This window comes from Myodes glareolus, chromosome 7 (assembly GCF_982192425.1).
Source record: "Myodes glareolus chromosome 7, mMyoGla1.1, whole genome shotgun sequence".
NCBI lineage: Eukaryota > Metazoa > Chordata > Mammalia > Rodentia > Cricetidae > Myodes > Myodes glareolus.
The window spans coordinates 50531194-50551413 of record NC_142032.1 but is presented as its reverse complement, the minus strand read 5'-3'; the positions used below and the strand labels follow the sequence as shown (position 1 = coordinate 50551413).

The following is a 20220-nucleotide window of genomic DNA, read 5'->3' as shown; positions in this document are numbered from 1 at the left end:
TCGGGGTTCACGGCTAAAGGAACAAGGCTCTAAGTGAAAGGGGGCGTTTAAGAAATCTGTATCCAGATGGTAAGCAACTGCATCATTACATTTTGTAATCCATTTTGCTTTCCTCTCACTCTCACGTGATCTGTGCCCAGATATTGTGTTAGACACAAAAGAGTCTAATAATTCCGAATGCATTCCAGAAGAAGCAGTAAGAGTCTTCAAATACTGAACTAACTTAACATCTCGTGAGCCCGGATAGCTCAGTCGGTAGAGCATCAGACTTTTAATCTGAGGGTCCAGGGTTCAAGTCCCTGTTCGGGCGCTACTGTTTTCTTTTAAAAAATTACTCAGATTACACATTTTAGGGTATTAGACATCATGGCATTTAGAAAAAAAAAGTGCAAAAATACTGGCGAGCACACCACAAGCCTCGTGGGTACTTGGGAAGGATCTCGAAAGTTTCGGAGACTTAGCCACTTTCCCTCGGCCCCTTGGGTGGCTGACTCGGGTTTGCCGGCACGGTCCCAGCCTGCTTTCAGGAAAAGACGCATCTCTGGGAACTGAACCCCACGTAGAGCAACTTTCCTCTTCACACCAGCTCAGATGTCCCCTGCCCCGAAGTGTGCCCATGCTTATCGCGAAATGTTGAAATCGAGGTAGAGTTGTTTGTTAGTGGAATAAAGGGGTAATGGAGAGTGCATTTCTGGGCTGGGGCAGATCAGAAAAGCCAGCGCACACCTACGATAAATTCATACACTCTCATTCATATTCTTGCAGGATTTTTAAGAAATTGACTGGTAAACACAAAAAGTGGGTGCAAGTTCCCCGAGGTGAAGCAATTTTCCCTGGGAGGAGAAACCACCCTTTGCTTAACAAATATCGAGTCTTCCTTGGTTCAGGTGGTACACGGAATGAAGTCGATCTCCTCTCTGGATGGGGAGTTAAGTCAGTCGCCCCCGAAAAAACTAGAATGTCCTAGGAAGTGCAAAGATGAAGGTGGAAATGTACCTCAGTTTTCTTATCCATTCTTCGGTCGAGGGACTTTTAGGTTGTTTCCAGGTTCTGGCTATGACAAACAAAGCTGCTATGAACATAGTTGAGCACATGTCCTTGTGGCACGATTGAGCATCCTTTGGATATATACCCAAAAGGGGTATTACTAGGTCTTGAGGAAAGTTGTTTCCTAATTTTCTGAGAAATCGCCACACTGACATCCAAAGGGCTGAACCAGCTTGCATTCCCACCAGCAATGCAGAAGTGTTCCCTTTTCCTCACAACCTCTCCAGCATAAGTTGTCATCAGAGTTTTTGATCTTGGCCATTCTTACAGGTGTAAGATGGAATCTCAGAGTTGTTTTGATTTCCATTCTCTGATGACTAAGGATGTTGAACATTTCCTTAAGTGTCTTTCAGCCATTTTAGATTCCTCTATTACACAATGGAGTACTACACAGCAGAAAAAAATAACGACAGCTTGAATTTGGCAGGAAAATGGATGGAGCTAGAAAACATTATTTTGAGTGAGGTAACACAGACACAGACAATTATTACATGTACTCACTCATAGGTGGTTTTTAAACATAAAGCAAAGAAAACCAGCCTACAAACCACAATCCCAGAGAACTTAGACAACAATGGGGACCCTAAGAGAGACTTACATAGATCTAATCTACGTGGGAAGTATAAAAAGACAAGATCTCCTGAGTAAATTGGGAGCATGGGGACCTTGGAGGAGACTTGAAGGGGAGAGAGGAGTGGCAGGGAGGGGAGCAGAGAAAGATGTAGGGCTCAATAAATAATAATAATAATAATAATAATAATAATAAAGATGGAGGTGGAGCTCAAGTGAGAGGCAATGTCTCAGAGGGATGCTTCCCGCAGGGTCCACACCGACCTCACACCGACCTCACACCGACCTTCTCTTCCTCACTAAAAGAAGCCTTCTCAGAAGTAAAGGAGTAATTATCCTGGCTTCCATCTCATAAGCCCGTGATGATCAAACGAGATCGGAATGCACTCACAGTCTTAGAGTCTAAAGGCAAGCAGGTGTATGTGATAATTATTAAGAGCTTGTAATCTGGTGATGAGATAATAATAAAAATAAAAAACATATGTTGAAATGGGTAAGGGATCGTTTCAAAGAAACATGCAAACAGTATACCAAAAAGCATAGGCCCATAGCAGCGAGGGTATTTGTTAAACGAACAGCAGTGGCCGCTTAATCAAAGAAGAGTGGCCAGCAGGGTGAGATTCGGTTTTCGGAAAATCGGCATCATCTGGATTCTGGGGAAAGGGCATTCATGGTCTTCAGTTGTGTATCCACCCAGGCGCCCACTAAGCTATGAAGGATTCTTAAACATCACACAGATGGCCTTGGTTAAAGTCTCAAAAACCGAAACCCAACCAAAATACAAACAACAGACATGAATGTGGGCGCGAGCCTAATTAATAGTAGGGCTGCCAAGGAGGCCAGACAGGCTAGAGAGTTCCAGTAATCAGAACTCAGTTCATACATGTATGAAGTTGTATAAGTTGCACGTATGTATAAGTTGTAATATCCAACAAAAGCTATACAAAGTCATCATCGCCGAACATGGATCTCGTGCCTGAGAGGGCGTCCAGAGAAACAGTAGGTGCCTGCAGCAAATACCCAGACTCCTTTGCCTCAGGGACACCCTTGGGAAGCGCAAACTAGTCCACGCTGGGCTAGTAGAACTCTTCGCTCCCATCGTTTTCAGGCCGGGCTGGTGTAGAACACCGCTTCCTTCTTACCCCTTCTGCGGTCTGCTTTCAGCTATGGTTTGCACGCGCCCTTCTCTAAAAGGCTACAGACTAAACACTGAAGTTGTCTCGACCCTGCCCTTTCAGAACTCGGGCGGATCTGGATGATTGAGGACAAATTGGTTACTCCGTTAAGAATTATGATCGCGTAGACTTGCCGGTAGACGTGAGAGTTGAATGGGACCTTCAGGCCTTGTCATACACACCAGGTACTCCCGATCTCTTTGGGACCCTAACTAGGGCTAGAGAAACCTTATGAACTAAATGAGACGGTAACCGGGGACGCAACAGAACAAGCCTTGGTAGGAATTAATTTTCTCACTGTTCGCAAAACGGGAAGACTAGAAATCATACACCTCCAAAAGTGAAGGTAAAAATTCAAAACTTAGAAATAAGGTCAACCTAATTTTTTTTTTTTTTTTTGCTTTAAATTTCTCTTGGACGGGGTAAAGAGCCTTTGCACCGCCGCTGAAATAGCTCAGTTGGGAGAGCGTTAGACTGAAGATCTAAAGGTCCCTGGTTCGATCCCGGGTTTCAGCAAAGGTGTCTTTTGTTGGTGTTTCTGTCTCTGGAGTCTGGCGTTTCTTCCCAATTACAGTCCAATAGTCAGTATTAGTGTTGTGAAGACAAAGATCATCTCTTGGGAATGTGAGACACAAACAAGCAAAGGGACTGTGTGTTCTTTTTAGTCGTTAGAAGATAAGGTTCTGGCAGTAATAGATGGCTCAAGATCTTCTCTGGTGGAAGTCGATGGACGGTTTGCCCTGGGGAAGCGGACTTGTCAAGGTCTACCTCCCCTCCTCAGGTCCCAATGGCAAACCAAAATCATGGAGAGGGGTTATGGGCAGGAGCGTGGGTGACCCCAAAGAAGCCACCCGTTTGAATCCCACCTGGACGACGGCTTCCCCATGGCTGGGTATGTGGAGTCCCCTTCACCAGTCCCTTCCAGCTGTGTACTCTAGTTCCGCTTAAAATTGCCTCTGACCGGTGGGGAGGAGTGACTGGGAACTCGGGTGTAGATGCCACGACCCTCCCCGGGCCCCTCTTCTAGGAGAACATCAGCAGTCAACAAGCTGAATTCACGGAGATGGTGGCGGTTTGGCTCCGAAAATATGCTTGAACATGTGTCTGCCGCACCAACTGTCGTTCGTCTTGGGTCTGTCCCCCAACCGCCACCCCATATTGTTCCTTTGCTAAGCCTTCAAGTTTCAGTGACCGACTTGACAGTCCTGAAAGCATTTGCCTCCACAGCCAAGTCTCCTAAGTCAGGGCCCATCAGAGAGCACTGGGAATCTGGCTAAGAAAGTTCTCCTAGCTGGAGACTTTACGTTACGTTTCTCCACCAGAAATGCAGTTTTAGTACCTCGCTTCCCAAGCTTCGCCTTTCATAAAGAAGTATCAGAACTCATTCTTCGTGAAGACAGGGTAGATGTGCGATGTTTCTGATTATACACTTATGGATATCGTGAACACAAAAATTGTACGCAATGTCATCTAACAGTCACATTTCTAGCAAAAGCCAACCAAATGAGGTCTGATCTCAATTTTTTAAACCATTCTTCGCAGTAAGGGTAGGTAACGAGTAGGTCCTTGCGTTGAAGGACTCTTGTTTAGTCCTACTGGAACAGGAGTGTCTAAAACAACTTCCGCCCGAACAGGGACTTGAACCCTGGACCCTCAGATTAAAAGTCTGATGCTCTACCGACTGAGCTATCCGGGCTCTTGGCAGGAACCTTCTTCCTAGAATATCCACAGTCAAAATTAGGCCAAGACTCCAAATTTTTTGCAAATACTTGAAAATCCTTAGTCTTTTGCGGCGAGCAAGCTTGTGATGAAATTAAGTCTTTCTTTCTTTCTCTCATTACATGTACAGTTTGAAGACTAAAATTACTGGGGATCCCTCGTGCGCGAGGCCTCCGAAAAGCACTTCCCGGGAGGAACACCCCATATTTTGGACCCTCTGGTCTGGCCTCCAGAGCTGGTGGAGACATTTCTAATTCCAGTCTTGTTTTTTGAGGCGCATTAAGTGCCTTGTGGGAGCAGCAGAGATGCATAATTTGAGGTTCTGTTTGTATTTGATATTTATTGAGTGTATGCTGAGTTCCAGGATCTCTGCTACTTCGTGAGATTGCAAAGACCCAGGCTCTGTCGGTCCATTGTGGGGTTGTACTGATCGCAAGGCGAAGCCCCCAGACCCGCTCTGAGGGACTTTTGCTCGTATTGGATAATCACAAAAGAATTTGGTAGTTGTCCCATACAAACGTATGGGACCCTAAGCATCAGTCGAGTCTAACACCTTGTACCCTGGAGCCGGGGCGCTGCCTGGTTGGGGTCAGCCTCTGCGGGCGGAATTACGGGGCTCGGACGTGTAGCGGTCTAACCTCTGGACCGACCTCCACGTCTGGGGCTAGAGAGCTTGCTTCACGGAGGCGGTGGAGTAGAGCTGGGTGAACCAGAGCAGGCAGATCGGTTCCGGTTCTCTCCAGTGCAGCCCAGAACACTGAGGCCACGTGACTCTCTCGCTGTCATCAAGGGTTACTGTGTGGCACAGACTTGCTACAGCAACCCGAACTGCAACCCATTTTGCGGCTCCCCATTAAACTCTCGAATCCTCTGTGGTTTTAGAAAGTCTGGCTGAGCCAGCAGACATCCCGCAGGGCTGGTTGGTTAGCTCCGGAAGGGCTAGGGGAGACCCTGTCGCTGTGCCCACCGCAAACTTCCCGGCTCTGGCCTCCGTCCCAGCGAGTGACTAACGGCCGAGCTGTCCTTGAGTGACTGGAGCGAGGGAAGACTTCAGTGGGGAAGCGGCAGAATTAGCCTCGGAAACTCAATGTCCAGATGATGGACAAGAAATTCTATTTCTCTCTTACAGTGCTCACCACACACCAAACCCTCCTGTTTAATTTTTTGCTGTTTCCCTCTTCTGTCAGACGTTGCTTTTTATTTTTTCCTTTTAAAATATTTTACTTTTAAGTTTTATTTTTAAACTCTCTTGACCACTGTATCTAGCCATTAGAAAAGAATCCGGTGTGAAGCTGGGTCTGGAGAGTTGGCTGTTGAATAAAGTGAGTGTTTCTCTGGGGCACCTTGTGCTTTCGTTCTACGACTCAGTCCCAGCCACGTCGTAGTTGTTGGGGAAAAAGGAAAAGCATATCTACCAGAAGTGGGGTTCGAACCCACGCGGATATAAATCCATTGGATCTTAAGTCCAACGCCTTAACCACTCGGCCATTCTGGTACCTGAAGACCCGTAGTTTTATTTATGAGCAACTGGGACAATACTGCAAGACTTAAAACACTTCTAAAAACTCCTAAAGTTATTAACATTGAAAAACGAAGTCCCCATGGAGGGAGATTGGTAACTGTGGTTACACCTCGCTCTTTTCTCCTCAGACTTTGGGAGTGTGATTGACCGTGAAAGGTGGATGAGAGAACGCTCCGGTAGCAGTAGCAGCAAGATTCTTGACGATCCCAAGTGAGCAGACACAGGAAACGACTGCGGCCGCCAGTCAGGACATTTTAAAGATCAAGGATTCTGGTTCATTTTGTTCATTTTTGTTCATTTATTTTAATGGCTGCGGCCGCCAGGCAGGACATTTTAAAGATCAAGGATTCTGGTTCATTTTGTTCCTAACTCTACTTCATTCTTCCTTACTATAAAATAAAAGCGACTCTGGTGGGACTCGAACCCACAACCTTTGAATGCCTCCATTTAGTCTAGAAGTCCAATGCGCTATCCATTGCGCCACAGAGCCAGGTGTGTTTGTTCCTCGGTACTGCCTACATCAGAGGCGGCTCGGCGGCTCGGAGCGGCACACTTTTCTCCAACAGTAGGGGGTGCGGCGGGGAGAGAGCAGAGCGACAGTGCTAGAAAATCCGACGTTCTGAAGCTTCTCGGCTGGGGATACGCAAACATTGTGATTCATAGTTCCGTTTCCCCAGTGTCTCTTTGTCTAGTTAGTCTGTCTGGCTCGCCCTTCTCTCGCCCGGTTCCATAGTGTAGTGGTTATCACGTCTGCTTTACACGCAGAAGGTCCTGGGTTCGAGCCCCAGTGGAACCATGTGGTTTGTCATTTAAGACTTTTTTCCCCGCAGGAACGATTTTTTTTTCCGTCAGCTTGACTTTTTGAATTTTGCTTGTGACGCATCTGAACGGTGTTTGTGGAGCTCCTTCTAAACGCTTCCCCTTTTTCTACTCGTGCTGAAAACTCTGGGTTCAGTTTGAAACTTTTTCTTTAAGAGCTGTTTCGATTTTTTAGTTTTTAACCACGCTGATTTAAACTACAATGTTTTCATTATCCAATCTCTGACCGGCTTTCCCAGCACGTGGTTCCATAGTGTAGCGGTTATCACGTCTGCTTTACACGCAGAAGGTCCTGGGTTCGAGCCCCAGTGGAACCATTGCTTCCGTCTTATTTTTCTTATGTTTTCTTATTAACGTTGGGGTTTTAAGCTCATTCTCTTCCGGGAATTCTGGTCGGGAGCCATAGTGCCCGGTTCGCTGCCGTTCCTGTAGGTTTTCTCCACCACCCGGAGCCTGTAACACTGTCCCCTCGTGTTCTCTTCTGGGAACTGCAAGTGGTGGATTGCTTCTCCAGTGCCACTGCGCCTGAGCGACCCCCCCCCTCACCCCCACCTCCGTCCTCCAATCGTGGGTTCTGCGGGTCTGACTCTCCTTGGGCCACTTAAAAAAGTTGCTTCTAGTGCAACACGCCCAGCCGCTTGGCGTGTTGAGGCGATACTCCTGCAGTCCTCTCGCGGGCCGACTCACTGTGTCACATTACAGCTTCCACAACGAGATACTTCCTTTTTTTCCCTCTTAAAACATTTTTTTTTTTTTTCCCGGGGGGTTGTGTTGGCGGTTGCAAAGGCAGAGGACAGATACAAAGAAACGGGGAAACGAATGGGCTCGAGATGCATAATGTGAAAAACACAAAGAATAAATAAAAAGAAAGTTAAAAAAAAGTTGCTTTCATTGCATGGTGGAGCATGCCTAAAATCCTTGCTTTAGAGAAGTTAAAAAGTTGCTACCATCAGTGCTGATTAACTACAGGTCCGCTGGCTTCAAACTAAGCGTACCGATATAAAAGTTCTTTTTTTTTTTAAATTTTTTTCATTAATTTATAAAAGTTTCCACTTCCGCTCCTCCTCCCCGATATAAAAGTTCTTATTGAGAAATCAGCAATAAGGGAAGCAATTCAACATTCTTCCTCTCACTTTTCATTGTTAGAAGTTTCTTTTGTTACCTCCTAGAAATATCCGATTACAGTTCTGCACAAGTGTATCTTCTCATGGTGCGCTTGGTAGCAGACATTCCACGTGGACCAAACATTTAAACAGTAGAAGTGTTTTGTTACAGGATGACCAGCAGCAAACAGCATAGTTATTAGTGCATTATCTTAAAACAGAGCAGCACTCTGTTTTTTCCAAGTAGGAAAATTTAAAAGCCCTTTAAATGACGACTTTGACGTTGTAAAACCCTTTGATTCCTGTATTGGCAGAGACTATCAGAAGTATAGTGCAAAGGCAAACGGCAAGTCTGGGAAATGTGTTTGCAAAGCTTGTCCGAGCCTGGGACTGGGGTTGGCGTGGGGAGGATCTACGTGGTGCAGCGCAGCCACTGAGGAACTGCGGAGAGCTGACGGCAGCGCAATTCTGGGTTCTTCCTGCTCCCTCTTCTGAGTTATTCCCTGAACCTTGGGGGTTGAGGGGTGGGGTTTGTGGATCCATAAAGAAGGCTCAGAGTCACTTCTCTCAGTCCTTGGCTGGTCAACTTCCCTTGAACTAGGGCCTTGGGCAGATCTCATAACCAGTGTATCGGCCTTCCTGTTGTGTGCCTGTTTGTCGACAAAACAAGAGAATTTGGTTAAGTGACAATCTCCTCATAGTCAGCTCGGAGTTAAAATTGTTGTTAGTTTTTTTGTCCAGTACACTTGGCACAGTTTGAGGACAGCATTGGGTCTTTCCCTCATAGACATTTTTGGGAGCTGCTAACTGCTGAACATCTTGGCTTGGTGGGCTGATTTCTTTGTCTTCTCTTTTCTCTGGGTCCTTACCTTATTTTTCTTTCCTTTTTCTGGGAATTTAATTAAAATATAACATCACTTCCCCTCTTCTGTTTTCTTCTTCCACCCTCTTCCATGTCTCTGCCTCCTCAATCTCTTTGGAACTGATGGCTTCTTTTTCTGCAACTGTTATTGTTAACACACACAGAGAGATAAATTTATCACATAAATATATAGATACAACTTGTTGAGTGTGTTTAGTGTTGTTTATATGTATATCATTTCAGGGGTAACCACTTGGTATTGAATAAACAAACGGGGGAGGTTATCTCTTCCTTTCTCGCCAATTTTTAGTTGCCTGTAGTTTTTGTCTAGGGATGGGTGGGACCTTGTCGTTGTTTGAATGTAATTGGCTCCCATAGTCTCATAGAGAGTGGCACATTAATGACTTTGTTGGAGTAGATATGGCCTTGTTGGAGGAAGTGTGTCACTGTGGGGGCAGGTTTTGAGATGTTACACATGCTCAAGCCATGTCCACTGTCTCAGACTACTTCCTGTTATTTGTGTATCAAGATGTGGCTCCTCCACTCTCAGCTTCTTTAGCACCAGGTCTGCCTGTATGCCACCATGTTTCACCACGATGATAAAGAACTAAACCTCTGAAGCAGTAAGTCACCCAACTGAATGGTTTTCTTTATAGGAGTTGCCGTGGTTGTGGTGTCTCTTCACAGCAGTAGAAACCCTAACTCAGACAGACCCCAAGAGATTTCTGCTACCTGGAGCTAGCTAGGTCATGAATCTCAGAGGAGAACCCATTGCTACCACTTTACCAGACCTAACTGCACATTTCCTAAACCACACTGTAAGCACTCATCCTTACAGCCACAGATACTGGATGTGGCAGCTCCTAACCCTCATCCAAGATGCTTGGCTCTAAAGCAAACCAAGACCTTCAGAGAAAACCACAACTGGTCAAAATGCAGTGATTAATGGAGGGAGTCCAGTCACAGTGGCTTTATCTACAACACAACTCCTGCACCTGAAGGTCCAAGAACTTCAAAGAAGAGAAGACAGAAAACTGGTAAGAGCAAAAGAGCCAGTAAGTCTGCTGTGAGTTTGCGTTTCTTAGAAATGGTAGGAAAGTTGTGATATCTCAACAATATGGCTGCCTACACAATAACTGAACAATGGCAATATCAGGCAACACTATATTTTAAGTGTGTCTTGGTACCTCTGTTACCTTTTTTTTTTTTTTTAAAAAAAATAAGGGTCCCAATTATAATCAATCAAAGTCCATTCTAGTGGCCATGTTGTAACTTGGACACCTTTCTAAAGACCCTCTTTTCTAAAAAGTTCATAATTTGGAGACCAGGGGCTGAGATTTCAATATAAGATTTTGGGGTAGACATAATTCTAGTCATAGCATAAACTGTTCAAAATGAGCCTCTGTTGCTCTTACCTTCTTGAAAATTTCTGTAGCTTGGATACAAAAACACTGATCCCTTTCTCTTTATTCCCACCACCCAGACCATGGCCAGAGCTGGAAACCCTTCTGTAAGCAGCAGATTCATTGCATTTACGTCTCTATCCTTGAAGACTTCTGATGCCTTGTCCTGGGACTCCAGCAGGGCCCCTATCACTGGTCTTGCTCCACTTGACGAACAACCAGAGCAACTTCTCAAAATGTAGACATTACACAGCCCTTCATCTTCCGACCTGGAAAGCACTCTGACACTTAGTCCCTATGGCCACCAGGTTTCTTGCTTTGTTTCCTTTTTTCCTGCTGGAGTTTGAATATGGCCCTAAAGTCTGTGTGTTGAAAAATTGGTTGCCAAGGTAAAAGCACTGAGACTATGGAGCTTACTGGGGATGTTTGAGTCATGAGCAACTGACCTTTATGGATGGTGTAAAGTTGATTACAAAGCGGTTTGAAGCAGAAGTTCAATGTCTTGCTCTGACTGACCACACCATGCTGTCAGCCCTGTAACCAGATGGGTGGGACTCCTGGATCTTGGACATCACAGCCTACACAGTCAAACGCCCAAAATATTTCTGTTCACTATAAATTTCCCAAGGCTGAGATATTCCATCACAATAGCGTAGAATGGACTGTGATGATTGATTCAGCTTGCTGGGATTTAGAATCACCATGGAAAGAATTGTACAAGGGAATTTCTAGAGTAGGATAATTCAGGGAGAGGACACACCCAAAATGTGGGAGGCATCATTCCATGGCTGGGGTCCTGAACTGAATGAAAGGAGAAAGTGAGCTAAGTATCAGTACCCATCATTCTTGGCATCCTCATTGATGATGCGATGTGGCCGCTTTCCTCAAACTCCTGCCACCAAACCTTCCTGCCACATGGACCAGCCTCTTGAACTGTGAGCCAAACTAAACTGTTCCTTCCTTAAGTTGTGTTTCTCAAGTATTTTGTCCCAGCAAAAAGTAGTGAATACCTAGGCTAAGGTCCCTAGTGCTATAATCTTCAGTAAGTTAGTTGGTCCTTCTCCTCTTTTTTTTTTTAAATATCTTTTCCAACTTCATTTTTAAAATAGATTTATTTTTATTTTAAGTTTTTCGTGTGTGTGTTGTGCATGCACGTGTGTGTGCAGGTTCCCACAAGGCCAGAAGAGGGTGTATGACCTACTAGAGTTGCAGTTATGGCTACTATAATCTGAATTCCAGTCCTTATGATAGAGTAAGTAACTTTTTTTAACTGCTGAGCCATCTGTATATCCCCCTGTCATTATTAAAAAAATAATTTATTGCACCAGGCATGGTGGCATATGCCTTTAATCCCAGCACTCAGGTGCCAGAGACAGGAGGATCATTGTGAGTTCAAAGCCAGTCTGGACCCAAAGCAAGTTCCAGGACAGCCAGGACTAATAGTCCTGTTTTTAAAAACCAAAACCAAAACAAAAACCAAAAAAAAAATAATTTATGCTTATTTCATGTGTATGAATGTTTGACTGCATCTGTGTATGATATGTATGTGTATTGCACGCATTTCTGGTGCCTGTGGAGGTCAGCAGAGGTCACTGGATCATCTGAAACTGGAATTATGGATGGTCGCGAGCCACCATGTGGGTTCTGGGAACCGAATCTGATCTTCTACAAAGCCTAACCACTAATCCATCTCTTTAGTGCTTCCTTCACCCCCATTGTCGCTCTTTTTAAAAATACATAATTTATTTTTATTTTATGTTTGTTGTCGGTGATTGGGCCATGTTGGGCTGCCATATGTTGGGGATCGTCCTCTACAAAAACACCTCTTACCAGGGTAGGGGCATGGGGATTTAGAAATATTACTAAAGAATGTGAAGATGTGCATGAAAATAATAAAACAGAAACCATAGTAGTGGGAGGGCATTCCAGTGAATACTGAAAATATCTGTGTGTGTTTTTCCATACACTTTTATACCCAATTCAAAAGGGGGAAGAAGGCAACAAAAGACTTCTTTAACATGCTACAAAGGACAGCTCAAACAATTAATTGCTTTAACACTTTGAGACATCAAGCCACTAGCATTCTGTTGTTTAGGCAGTGAAACCACTCTAGACCAGGTATCCTGAAGGCAGCCATTCCCCAGGTAACCTCATATTACAGAAGAAGAAGCACAAGTATGCTTGCATATCCTGGCCATCAGTCAGGATGGAATGAATCTACCTGTATGAGCCATCTTAATGTCAAAAGAACCAAGTAATCACATCCTGAGTGGATGTACAGCAACACTTGTCAACCATTTTGAGCAACCTCCAAACTCTCTGACCATCAGACAAGGTGGCGATAGGCTCACAGTTTTGGGCCTCCACAGTTCGTTGGTATTTTGCCTACATGTATATCTGTGTGAGGGTGTTAGAAGTCCTGGCACTGGAGGTACAGACAGGTGTGAGCAGCCATGTGGGCACTGAGAATTGAACCTAGTTCCTCTGGGAGAGCAGCCAGTGAGAGCTTTTAACTAGTGGAGCTATCTCTGCAGCCCCCAGGGTTCTTCTTAAAGGTCTCCTATCACCCACTCAGGACAGGGTGGCTTGGACTTCTCCTGAATGTTTTCTTGACTTCCATCCCTGGGTCATTAAGCTGGGTCACACCTTCCTTCCAGCTCTCATTCAGTTTTGTGTTGTCAAGGCTTGAGGCCTATTAGGGAAGTGACTTAGACAAACCTGACTGAAGTTCACACAAAGAGACAGCCTAACAGATCCCGGGCCCCAGTCTGTAAGAGGCCCACCACTCACATACTTCAATCAAATGTGTTTCTTAGGCAAATACTTTTAAGGAGCGTTATTTTAAAAGTTTGATATTCTTATGAAGTATCTTTAATTCAAGTTCCTTTGTAATTCAATTCTATTCATCAAACAAAGAAAGAGCCTTTTTGAACCTCGTCTTTGAAGGTTTTCCAACAAAGCACATTCATGTTTTCCAACAAAGGTATTCATGTGAGAATGCCTTACCGGAGACTTCTCTGTTTAAACTTCAAAAAAGCAAGAGAGAAAGATGTAACTGTTGGGTCCAGGGGGATTGTGCAAAGATGGAGACAGATCACCAAAGTCTAATAAGCCAGAAGCAAACTTTATTCCAGAAACCAGAATCCAGAAAAAAAAAATAAAATAAAAAATCTCCACGGGGCACGAAAGCTTATCAGCTAGCTGAGACCACACAGAGATGGCTGTGGCAGAGGCCAGTTTCTGAACCCACCTTTTTATAGTAGGGGCACCAAGGATTAGGTCTGAACAAAGGAATGTTTACAATCTCAAGGTAAAAATCAGATACAGATTACCTTACTTTACAATCTCCATTAACAGAGTTTCTCAGTTAAACTAGTGTTTGTACTTAATCTATTGTCTTCCTTGGTGCTTCCAGGTGGTGTTTACTGCAGCCCTGTGCTGTCCCCTTTGATGCTGCCAGTTTCACATAGCAGGGATGATGCATAACCCAGAGGTCATATATCTATTTCCTAAAAGTTGACTCAGCTCATATCCATAGGCTAGCCTCAGTTTGCAGAGAAATGCTTTGGCCTTCTAAATAGAGCTATGGGTTGTAAAGTGGAGGAACCCACTGTTAATAGTTAATCTTTAAGCTACTAAAAAAGTTGCTGACAGTCTGTTCTCATTCTCCTAGGCTTACAACTTTATATTTCTTTACTTCTACATTCCTATTTCTGGAATCTACATTTTTGTTTTCTTATTCTTCAACCCTTCAGTAAAACTGGAAGCTACCAGGTATTAGAAAAATCTTGGATATTGGTCAGGCAAAAAGTTGTTAAATAGTACACAAAATATGATCTATATATTAAAGAAACTTTACTTCGTGTACATGAAAAATGTTAAGTCTCTTGTCCCTTTGAGGACTCCATGAAAAGAGAAGAAAGGGAAGGAAAACAAAGATTCAACAACAACCTAAGGGGTAGCCAGGGCCCTCAGAGACTAAAGAGTTGGGAGAGACCCTCTTGCCCCTTAGACCCTTCAGGGTGAACATAAAGTGGTAGTCTGGATGAGAATGGGCTGTTGGTGGATTTTTCTGAGCTGCCATCTCACAAACAATGACATGAAGACTTCTTATTAGTTATAAAAGCTTGTCCTGCAGCTTCAGTTTGTCCTACTAGCTCTTATAACTTAAATTAACCAATTTATATTAATCTACATTTTGCTTTGTGTTTTTTACCTCTCTTCTATCTTGCATTTCCTGTTTCCTCTCCATGTCCTCTGACATCTTTCCTCCACCTAGATTTTGAAGGACTGTCTTATGTTGTCTTGGCAAAGTTCAGCAGCTGTCTTCTTTTGTGTCCTGCTTGTTCAATTCAGACAGCATTCTGCCAGTAGTTGAGACAAGGGCAGTTTCTTTGTCCAGTAGCTAATTTTGTCACAAATGAAATCAAACTCCATATGGAAGTTCTTTGATGCCCATCATCCTTTTATGAAGCAGAGTGGTGCTGCCAGGAGCAGATGTATCTCATTGTCATAAAAAGGTCTTATGTTATTAAAACATTTTAAATACCATATTCTGTAGGTTTCTGAAGTGTTTGAAGACAACCTGTCTATCTAAAATATATCTCTGTTTGACTTTGAAAAGATACCTAATGTGACTGTAAGTTTGATTGTTATAGATGACTATTAACCTGTATTTCTTTATTATCCTAAATAGCTTTCAAGGATTAAAACTTTTTTTGTAACTTTCTTCTGTTTTTTTATTTATTTGTTTCTTAAAACATTTTTTTTCTCATTTTACATACCAATCCCAGTTCCCTCTCCCTCCCCTCCTCGGACTCTCCCCATCTTCTCCTCATCCCACCCCATCCGCTTCTCAGAGATGGTAAGGCTTCCCATAGGGAGTCAACAAAGTCTGACACATCATTTTGAGGCAGGACCAAGGCCCTCCCCACTATATCCAGGCTGAGCAGGGTGTCCCTCCAAAATGAATGGGCTCACAAAAAGTCAGTTCAAGCACTAGGGATATATCCTGGTCCCACTGCCAGTGGTCTCATAGATTGTATCAGCCACACAACTGTCCCTACATTCAGAGAGTCTGGTTTGGTCCTATGCAGGTTCTCCTGCTATCGTTCTGGAGTCAGTTAGCTCCCACTAGCTCAGGTCAGGTGTTTCTGTGGGTGTCCCATCATGGTCTTGACCATTTTGCTCATATTATCACTCATCCCTCTCTTTGTCTGGACTCTTAGAGTTTGGCCCAGAGCTTAGCTGTGGATCTCTGTATCTGCTTTCATCATTTGTTGAATGGTCTCCACCCTGTCCAGAGCCTATAAACAAATGGATCAGTACTAGCAAGAATCCTGTAAATTTGGTTCATGTGCAATACTCCCACCCCATGCCCCAGTTGTGTGCAGTCCTTGTGGAGACCAGAAGAGGGTGTCAGATCCCCTGGAGCTAGAATTACAGGTGGTTTTTAGTCACTTGATGTGGATAACGGGAACCTTTGAAAAAGCCACTAGCATTCTCGATCACTGAGCCTTCTGTCCTGCCCCAATCTGCCCACATTTTATACCTGAGCATCCTGGCCTGCTGTCGGCAAGAATCCTGTAAACTGATCGTATTAGTTACTTGTTTTGTTGTTGTAGCAAACACCTGATGAGAGCAGTTTATGGAAGAAAAGATTTGTCTTGGCTCACAGTTTAAGGGTCTATCATGGTAGGGGCATCAGGGTGGCAGGAGTTTCAAGCTGTTGGCTCTGTTGCACCCCGGGTCAAGAAGGAGAGAACAATGAACATTGGTGTTTAGTGCCCTTTCTCCATTTGTTCACTCTGGGATCCCAGCTCATGGAATGCTGACATCCACAGTTAGGGTGATTCTTTCCATGCCTCTAGAAACTCCTTCACAGACATCCCAGAGGTTTGCCCACTAGGTGACCCCAGGCTATGCTACATTGACAATATTACTCCTTTCAGCCATCTCAGTCTGAATGCCCTGACTTTATAGAGCCCTCTCAGTAACTGTGCCCATGAACACTCTCCCTCAGTTCTGCTCCTTGGCTACAGTCTCCTATCTGTGTTTACTTTGTTCAGAGTTTCCCTGTCTGCTCTGCTGTGGCAATGACCACATTTGTCTTCATAGTTGTTAGTAAAGTTTTGCAGCATTTGGTCTGTGTGTGAAGAGGGTGGTGAGGGAGAAAGTATTGTAGGAGGAGAGCCGCTTGCTTGTCCCAACAGCCTGGCTAGTTTAGCCCCAAAATAATCACACAGAAAGGCATCATTTACCCCTGCTAAAGAAACTATAACCTTGAGCGTTGCGTTATCTATTTTTACATTTTTTTTGTTTGTTTTTTTTGAGACAGGGTTTCTCTGTGCAGCTTTGGAGCTTGTCCTTGAACTCACTCTGTAGATGAGGCTGGCTCAGACTCATAGAAATTCACCTGCTTCTGCCTCCCCAGTGCTGGGATTAAAGGTGTGTGCCACCACCGCCCAGCATAATTTTATATTCTTTTCGATATACAACTTATCAAGACAAGTCATACGGGAGCCAAAAGCTCAGAGGCAGGTTGGTGAGCAGGACAAGCATTAAAACTGTGCCAGTGAATGAAGCCATAATTGTAGATGGCTCACTTCACATGTGGCATCTTCTTTCTCCTCTCTTCCCCTTCCATGTCCCATTATGAATGGGTGCATTAACTACTCTTCTGTTGCTGCCGCAAGACACCATGACCAAAGCAATGTATAAAAGAAAGGGTTGAAATTGAGTCCATGGTGGTGGAGCAAGGGCATCATGGCAGAAACAGTTGAGAACTCACATCTTGATCCTCAAGTAGGGAGGGATGGAGGGAGGAAAGGAGGGAGGAAGGGAGAGTGAGAGAGCACACTGAAAATGGAGCACATCTTTTGAAACCTCAAATTCCACCCCCAGTACCACAGCTCCTCCAGGGCCACATCTCTTAATCCTTCCCAAAGAATTCCACTAACTGGGAACCAAGTATTCAAGTATATGAACCTATAGGGGCCATTCTCATTTAAACCATAGCAATAGGGGAGGGGCTTGAGAGACCCCCACCCCTCCCTGAGGACCCTTTGACAGTTAATGGCTACCTAGAGCGGGTGTGTAATTTTCTTCAGTGGTGTAGCTAATGGTTATTTACCCATGCACCAGTATATAAATAACCCCCTACCCACGTTCATGCAAACAACACTAATTGAATTGAGGGGGAGAGAGAAAAAGAGAGAGAGAGGGAGGGGAGGAGATATCAAAGTAAGAAGAGAATTTGCCGTGAAGAGTGATTAGTGGGATGGGTAAGAGATAATATGGGTGCATCTATGATGAAGGTGCATTATATTCATGTACGAAATCGCCAAAGAATAGTAATTGTGGTGGTTTGAAGGAGATGTCTTCCCAAATTCCTGGGCCTTTAACTGCCTGGTCCCCAGTTAGTGACAGTGTTTGGGGAGGCTTAGGAGGTATGGCCTTGCTGGAGAAATACATCAGTAGAAGTAAACTTTGGAGTCTCACCATCCCCAGTTTGTCTGTCTGTTTCCTGTTTGTGGCCTGAGATGTGAGCTCTTGGCTGTTACTTCCAAGATGCCTCTGGTGGCTGCCTCGCTTCTCTTATTCCTCCGGGACCATAAGATCAAAGCAAACTCTTTCTTCTTTAAATTGTCTTGGCTGTGGTATTTTGTCACAGTGGTTGAAAAGCAGCTAATTTAATAACTAAAAAATAACCCACAACTCATGTTCTTAAATGTCTCTCAAAAGGACTTGGAGGGGTTGGAGAGGTGGCTCAGTGGTTTAGTGCACTTTTTTTTTTTTTTTTCCTGAGACAGGGTTATTCTGAATAGCCCTGGCTGTGCTGGAACTAGCTCTGTAGACCTTGAACTCACAGAGATCTGCCTCCCTCTGTCTCTTGAATGCTGAGATCAAAGGTATGGGCCATCATACCTGCTGCACTTACTGCTCTTGTAGAGTCCCTGAGTTCAACTCCCAGTACCCACAGGGTGACTCATAGCTATAGCACAAATAATAAAAACCCAGAGACAGGTATTGGGGTTCAAACTGAAGATCAGAAAAGCAAAGTAGACAAGCCACTAGAGAGCTCTTCCCTCTATGGAATCTTCAGACTGAAAGAGAGCGAGTTCCTCTTTCATCCCACCTTATATTCCTCTCTCCTATTAATTCCACTGGTATTAAAGGCGTGCACCACCACTGCCTGGCCTCTATAGCTAACTCGTGTAGCCGCTGGGTTTAAAGGTGTGTGCCACCACTGCCTGTCTTGTATGGCTTATTAATGTGGCTAGCTTTGCATTCTGATCTTCAACTTGAATCCCAGTATCTGTCTCTGGGCTTTTATTATTTGTGCTACACATAACCATCTCCAGTTCCAGGGGATCTGATGCCCTGACCTCCACAGGCACCAAGCACAACAACATGCTACACATATACATGTGGTCAGAACACTCATATAAATAAAAGTTATACATCTAAAAACAAAACTAATTAGCTACGTAACTGACAAATGATGTTGCTAGAATTAATTTTGTGTGTGTGTATTTGTGTGTGTGTGTGTGTGCGTGCGTGTGTTTTGAAACAAGGTCTCACTATGTAGTCTTGGCGAGCCTCAAATTCACTATGTAGACCGGGCCTGGAATTCATTAGAGATCCAGTTTCCTCTGCCCTTTGAGTGCTGAGATTAAAGGCAAGAACCAGCATGTCTGGCGTTAGAATTAAAATCTTGTTCTCTCTTTTTTTACATTAAGGAGAAGGAGTTAAAGACACAGAGAGCAAAATGGACAATAGGCTGAGCTGGCGATGAGGACAGTGGATCAAGAGTTAGCGAGGGTTCTGTGTTGCCATGCAGGTGTTGGGAATTGAACCCAAGATGTAGGTGTTGGGAATTGAGCCCAAGCTGTATGGCAGAGCAGCGGGGCCTCCAGAGAGGAGGGTTTTAAAGCTGGTCTTCTCTCTTGTGCACAGGTACCTCAGGCACACTCAGGAGATGTGGGCAGGGTAGGATTCTTTTCTTCCTGGAAAACTGGTCAGAATCGAATGGCTGTACAGTGATGATGAACCTTGTGGGCACCAGACACCTCACAGTGTGCGCTGTCTGGTCAGGTGAGGGCGACCAAGTGCCTTTCGGGGTCGGCACTGCAACAGAGAAGAGCTTGTTTTCTTCTTTCCTTCTCTTTCCTTTTTCTCTTCGCTTCTCTTACCCGGCCTCCCCGCTTTTTATGAGTTTGTTTTAGATTCCACACCTGTGTCTGAGGTAGCAGGGCTAATAAAATCTGTACTCTCTCAGAGTCAGTTAGCTCAGTTCTAGCTGTGCCTCTGATGAAATCTGAATTCCTATTTGTCTTTTGAAGAGGAAGTTTGGAAGCTTTCTTAGGAAAATGGAGAGGAATCTTCCAAAGGAAAACTAGTTCTGCATGAAAAGTGGCTGCATTTTATTAACTTTACTCTGGGACCATGAAAGGTCATTTTACTCATTATTGCCTGGACAACACATTGTGTAACCGCAATTCAGAGTCAATAGATGGGCTGCAGATAACCTGTGTGGCAGAGAACTTGTCTAGTGTGTGTGAGGCCATGGGTTTGCTGGAAAAGAGTATTCTTGATCACACACACACACACACACACACACACGAAGTGACAGTAACCCAGCAAGGCAATTTCTTTTTGTAAAATGCACACACCATAACCCTTAGCTGTAGTGAGGCACCTCTCCAGCCCTAAGTTTGCCAAAAGCAAACTGAACAAGCAGTCACACTGGGGTGAGGAATTCAGTTAATTTTTATGCTAATGGTGGTGACTGTGTCTCATCTCGTTGGTGGAAATGTGGCATCATACTCTGATGTGATTGGCTAATTCATAATTAAGGGGAAGGATGTGATAGGAAAGTGTCAGGGATGGTGTGAGAACAGACAGATACACAGGGGTTTCACAGAATAATGGGGAGGTTTACAGAATATTGGTCATTGGTGGGTTAGCCACTTTTGATATGGAAAAAAAAATCTCACAA

General features: G+C 44.3%; 7 non-coding genes across 7 annotated transcripts; 4 read left to right on the top strand and 3 right to left on the bottom strand.

The window, feature by feature from the left end:
- The first annotated feature begins 237 nt into the window (after positions 1 to 237).
- On the top strand, positions 238 to 310 carry Trnak-uuu (transfer RNA lysine (anticodon UUU)). The gene has a single exon. It is a non-coding gene; the product is annotated as a tRNA-Lys (tRNA).
- A 2925-nt stretch (positions 311 to 3235) lies between these two features.
- On the top strand, positions 3236 to 3308 carry Trnaf-gaa (transfer RNA phenylalanine (anticodon GAA)). The gene has a single exon. It is a non-coding gene; the product is annotated as a tRNA-Phe (tRNA).
- Positions 3309 to 4415: 1107 nt separating this feature from the next.
- Positions 4416 to 4488, bottom strand: Trnak-uuu (transfer RNA lysine (anticodon UUU)). The gene has a single exon. It is a non-coding gene; the product is annotated as a tRNA-Lys (tRNA).
- A 1435-nt stretch (positions 4489 to 5923) lies between these two features.
- On the bottom strand, positions 5924 to 6006 carry Trnal-uaa (transfer RNA leucine (anticodon UAA)). The gene has a single exon. It is a non-coding gene; the product is annotated as a tRNA-Leu (tRNA).
- A 430-nt stretch (positions 6007 to 6436) lies between these two features.
- On the bottom strand, positions 6437 to 6523 carry Trnar-ucu (transfer RNA arginine (anticodon UCU)). Its single transcript is given in 2 exon segments — positions 6437 to 6472; positions 6487 to 6523. It is a non-coding gene; the product is annotated as a tRNA-Arg (tRNA).
- Positions 6524 to 6756: 233 nt separating this feature from the next.
- Positions 6757 to 6829, top strand: Trnav-uac (transfer RNA valine (anticodon UAC)). The gene has a single exon. It is a non-coding gene; the product is annotated as a tRNA-Val (tRNA).
- A 267-nt stretch (positions 6830 to 7096) lies between these two features.
- On the top strand, positions 7097 to 7169 carry Trnav-uac (transfer RNA valine (anticodon UAC)). The gene has a single exon. It is a non-coding gene; the product is annotated as a tRNA-Val (tRNA).
- The last annotated feature ends 13051 nt before the right edge of the window (positions 7170 to 20220 follow it).